Below are 6,007 nucleotides of genomic sequence, written 5' to 3'. Positions count from 1 at the left end.
TAGGAGTTTTAGAAAAAAGGCCAGACTAATACTCTCAACTCTTTTGAACTCTTTTTTGACACTTTTGGTCCCCTTAACAGCCCTGATTTCATCCTTTGACTACAACTATTTGGTTTATGTCGAAGGGAAGACCTGCAGTGTCCCTCAACCAAACACTGAGGCATCTAAGACACTATCAGCCAGCACTGGGACGCCATGACAGAGGACTACATCCGCAGTGGGTGCCAAGATTTCCGTCGCCACCCAAAAACCATCATTGCCAACGAGGACGACTACATTAATGAATAAAAGAGCTTTAGACACACATCTATTTATAGTATTAATTTTATTTAATTAATAGATTATATCATATTGAAGTTTAAAATTTAAAGTGTTCAGATTTTAATGGAGCACTCGGTATACAGTATATGTTTCATGTTTAAAGGTGTCACGTTCTTTAATATTTGTTTGGTAGCCTCAATAGTGAACCTTGATAGATAGTTAGAGAAAATGGAGAAAATTGTTCATTGTTATATGTTACAATACTTTTATTTGAAAGGCCTCAGCCCAACATATATTAAAAATCAGACTCAAACAAATACGACAAGCTTCAATTGAGTATTTAACGAAGTTTCACAGGGGGAAAAGCTGACTTTTGATCCCATATGTGTATATTTTAGTTATACTAAGACAATCATAAAGAACTAATGCTTTTAAAAAACATTCTGAACATGTTTTAAAGACTTTTTTGAAGAGCAACAACCAAGGAATTGAATCGATATGTTGAAGGATTGTCAAAAAAAAGTTGAGTAACAGAGTAACCTATAAAATCCATTAAGTGTGCGTACATGTCAATAACAGTAAACACACCTTCAATAAGTGCATATAACTGTCGCCAAATTCGTATTAGATTCAAGATAAGGAGTAAAAGATGGGATTAAATGGTATTCAACCTCATTTAAAAAGTAACTGACTTAGAGTCCTTCATCCCTTCTGTATGGAAAAAGTTCCAGTCAGCTGCTCACTTGTTAATTTATTTTTGATCGCTCATTCGTTTTTTTAAGCAGAACGACGACAACGTCAACAATTTTTCTTTAAATTTAGTTTTCTTTGCCAAATACCACCTTTGAGGTACCACAAGTTCCGTTGCTTTTATTATTTTTCCTCGTGACGTATAAAATTGTACCTTCTCTTGAAAGCATTGTTGTTACTTAGATTATGTTTTAATGTTGTTTGACAATTTTACAAAAAAATTATACTAGCAAATTTGACAAATGATCTTTTTTTTTTAGAAATACACCATGACTATGCAAAAAATTAGAATGGTATCTCGATATAATCATCTTCATTTAGACCTGCAATTGAAAAAAGTAATATATGTTATAATAGTAAAATCCTTATTCTGTTCAGCTGCTCACTTGTTTTTCTTTTAAAACTAAACGTCAACCATCTAAAAAAAACTTTTTCCTTTCCCTTGTGACGTATTTTTAACTTCACTAGGATATTTTCAATTATAAATGACCATTTTTAGAACAGAACAAATTTAAAAAAAATTCAATTTCTGAGAAAAAAAACATCGATATTGACCCGGACTGAATTTTTTAACAAAAAACGTTGTCTTTTTGACAATTTTCTCCCTCTACTCACAGACTTGCTTTAACAAAATTCCCCTTATAAAGGCATATAAGTTTCATAGTTAGTTATAGAGAGATTGTTGATATTCTTATAATCCCTAGTGATAAAAAAAATCCGTGTTCTCGAAGTCAAATAAATTTCCTTCCGGGACTTGGTTATATATATATTGAGAGCAATGCCAAAAGCATTGGCGCACAATTTAAGCTCAATCTCCAAGTCTGCAATGAAGGAATAGTTAAACACGTTATAATTAGTCTAAAAGCAAATATATTTTTTTCAGTGCAGTCTTAAGTGATTTTTTCTAGCGTTTTCTACACGACATATCAATCAAACCATGAAACAAAATTTAATCATTTTATAATTGTAGACAGATTTTTTCGCTCTCAATCTACGGACCAATTTTCTCCTCTAACATGATTTATGAGTTGTACAAACATGAATACATTTAACTTCATATGACGTTATTTGAGCTTGATGTTTACTATTTTGAAGCACAACTGACGTCTTCAAAAATCTAGCTATAGAATTGGTCTAGACTAGAGGTGGATTCTGTCTAGATCCGAGCCTCAAAGACCCCCGTTCGAACCTCATTTTTTTCAACCCCAAAAAGCCTGTGGCCCAGCCTACTAGCCCGATATACATTTCTAATGTAAAAGTAATTCCTTTACAACAATCGATGACATCACCTCTATTTGACACCTTATGAAAAATAAGCTGACAATGACTTTATTTATTATTTGTAAATGATACACTTACAAATATGGATGATAACATTTATAACTCTCTTCCAGAAATGAAGAACAATTATGAGGACATAAAACGATAAAACGGTATTTTCCTTTTTAAATAAGAGTAAAATTGATCTCGAGAACCCTTATTCTCTAGATATCTTTGGAAAAATCGATTCAACCTACCTTAAAAGATCTTTTAAACAGTAACGACAGTGATGAGTATATATTGAATTAGCTTTATTGTATAGATTATTATGTAGTGGCTCAAAATCCGACACCTCGTAGCTCGACTTAGCCTGAAGCCACATATTTTCTAAGCCGATCCAACTCTAGTCTAGACTGAATTTTAAAATAGACTTATACAGACGGAATTTTTCCTTAGGAAACGATATCTATTCAACTATTTTTTGAGACCAATCCAAACCGAATTCCTTTCAAAGACAGAATTAGTTCGCTCGACTAAAAATAATCATTGTCTCAGACCATTCCAGGATTTTCGGACTTACCCCCCACACTAGTATTAACGTAATTGAGACGCGTCTGAAATTGTGTCAATTATATGTAAATAATACTTTTTCCATGATCCATCCTTGATAAATTAGTTACTTACTTTCATAAATGGAGAGATCCATCCCACTCTCCCCATTAAATATAACTTAGGTATAAGTAATTCATTCTATTTATGTGCGCGTGTTTTTAACCTTATGTTTAAAATCTGTTAAACATTTTTACGACCCATAAAATAGTCAATTGACTGGATGGTAGAGAAACGACTCAATTCATCACACATTTATACAAATCACTTAAGTATCTAATTGCAATTTACAAAACTGATGATAATAACAATAGACTTGAAGTTGTACATGGCGCCTTGGAAGAATGAAGATATCTACAGGGCATAGAGGATTGAGTTGAACTAGTCCAATAATACATGGAGTAGAGTGGGTCTAAAATCAGAATTTGAGATATTCATGATTTGAGAAATTTTTAATACAATAAAATACCTTTCCATGCCAAATTTCAAGACGATTAAACGTATTTTGGAGGTACCTTAATAGGGAATGAACGTTGTTTTCTTATATTAGTTTGTAAACAAAGCAACATAAAGTAGCGCCGTCTTGTGGCAAAATAATAAAACTCCCTACATCATAAAATAAAGATATGCTACTTACATTAGTAATGTGTGTCTTATGTTGTATAAGTGTGATCAGTTTACGCTGTATAGCATTCAAAAGATAAGATCTTGCCATATACAAACTTCTAAGACGGTTTTGTGATTGTTTGACTCAGTATTGTTTGAGGGGTCGGTAAAGATGAATACCCGCAAAGAGAAAAACGCTATATTTGACAGTTTTTCTTCGAACAAGTGCAAAACACAAGTCAGGCGGCTGAAAATGAGAATAGTGTTTATGGTCCTGATACTCTAACAGCCAATTATGGTCAATTTTGGTTTTGCAGATTCAACTAATATATATGTTTAGCATCCAATAAGCTACAAACTGTCACGTCATCTTGTGGATACAATATGTCCTATTCCGTTGAAACTTTCTTTTTAGATATTTTGTGAATGTTGTATATATATTTTCTATTATTATTGCCAATTAGGGTCATAAATTTGATTCATGAGCCCAAACTTGACAGGTATTTGTATCTATAATAATGATCTAATAGTATTTTTTTTAAATTTTCTGTCAAAGATTGCGATTTTTTCCTCTTTATCCATCAAGAGCAAAACAATAATATTTCCCATTTTGAATATCATAATAATTAACAGATTAAAATGCAAAAGCAAGCAAGGAATTTCCCTCATCAAACAGGATAAAGACGAATTACCAAAATAGCAAGCCTAGGTAGAGATCAGACGGGTCTTGGCCGGATGCAAAGTACCCGGATACAGTACAAGTAAACTTGTATTACCATAAAAGATACGAAAACTGTACCGGCTTTCGGTAACCGAACATTAACAGATGATAAAATGATCTGAAGGATTTTTTTTTATCTTAAAAACTTATTGTATTGAATAATAATAGGTTAGAGAAAAAATAATTTTGTATTTTTCTATTCTTTATAAGAAGTGTCACAATCATTTGATTTAAGCCAAATATTCCCCATTCTATTTCATAACTTTTTGCCAACTAGAATCCAACATCATAATTCCCTTTCCGTAGAAGTCCTTGGCCCTATTACCAAAAAACTTTTTTAAAGAAAGAAACAAAAACATGGACAGCTGACAGATCAATACACATTATTTTTTTTGTGTTAGTGAGTTAAGGCCGTGCTCACAAACACAAATATTTTTGGTTGCCGAACTTTCTTCTTCTCTCCAACTAATCCGTGTTATTAAAATTGATGGGTTGTATACAAATTAGTTTGTATGAGGCTGTGAAGAATTATGAACTAGTATTGAGTAGTAACCACAGTTGGAAGAATTGCCCTACTACCAACTGATCGGGACCTTATGTGTTTCTTTTGGGGGAAAAGGTTGCAAGATTCAATAAAGGGAACGACTTGTCGAATGTTATTATAAAAAATAATTCTAATATTAATTAATAGTTATATTTTAATAGTAATAACCAGGGGCGTTCTTTGCTTTTAAAATAAGGGGGGGGGGGACTAAGCCAAAAAATTATACATACCATAATACTTACACATATCAATAGGTGGTTTGTTTTATATATAGGTACATATTATTAGATTATTTTTATAGTAATGCAACAACTTTTCATAATTCAATGGAACGATGTAGCCGCTCTGGAAAAATTATTCTCTTGACCTCAATCTTCAAAGAAAATTCCTAGGTCAGATGTAGTACATGTAATATTATTATGCTTACTTAACCTTAATCAATGCAAATTCATCTGACCAATTTAAAAAAAATCAAACTTTGAAGACATTAATCATACGCACTCAAAACAACCCATCCTGAAGTTTGTATACTACTGTACACAAGCGTACCTAGATAAACATTTAGGTACTTTGTACATACCCATATACCTTGGTATGTCATTGGAATCAAATATAACAAAGAGCATGACTCATACGTATATCAATGATTACTACATATAAATTGAGTTTTTATCTCAATTCAAGGAGAAGGATAAGAATCCCTTATATAAACTTTGTTTAGACCATCCCACGATTCCCATTTTTGATTCAAAGTATATCAAATGTAGGTATATGTTTATTTGCAAAATAGTAATGGATTTTGACCTTAATAGGTGAATGAAATGAGCCCAAATATGTAGTTATGAAAATATGCAATCAATAGGTACGCACGTATATATATCTAAAGGGGGTGATGGAACTCATTTAAATATGGGTACAATCTTTTGGGGGAAACTCATGTAACCACTCTACATATATGAGCAATATTACCTTACTGCTCAAGTTATGAAGACATTTTTGTACCTACATATTTGTGAGTCAAGAGAAACAAAGGAAGTATTGAACAAAAGTCTTGGAAAATATAATATATTAACAATTTCTTTATTAACTTTATACAAAAGTGTTTTGGAGTCGTTTTTAACGAATCAGAGCCCAATTCGAATATATAGCTGTTAACTTCGATTCCAATCGAATCTGAAGTCCCAATTTAGTTATACTTTAGTACAACTAAAGTCATCTTCTCTGCTTTATACATAGATACAGAGTTGGGACCCAGA

At 32.1% G+C, this 6,007-nt stretch overlaps 1 long non-coding RNA gene across 1 annotated transcript; it reads right to left on the bottom strand.

The window, feature by feature from the left end:
• Positions 1 to 308: 308 nt before the first annotated feature.
• Positions 309 to 1,829, bottom strand: LOC139905985 (uncharacterized). Its single transcript, XR_011781172.1, has 2 exons — positions 1,398 to 1,829; positions 309 to 1,334 (listed from the first exon to the last, which is right to left on the bottom strand). It is a non-coding gene; the product is annotated as an uncharacterized lncRNA (long non-coding RNA).
• Positions 1,830 to 6,007: the final 4,178 nt, after the last annotated feature.

This window comes from Lepeophtheirus salmonis, chromosome 7 (assembly GCF_016086655.4).
Source record: "Lepeophtheirus salmonis chromosome 7, UVic_Lsal_1.4, whole genome shotgun sequence".
NCBI lineage: Eukaryota > Metazoa > Arthropoda > Copepoda > Siphonostomatoida > Caligidae > Lepeophtheirus > Lepeophtheirus salmonis.
Note: the sequence above shows the minus strand (reverse complement) of the source record. Positions and strands in the feature narration are given on the sequence as shown.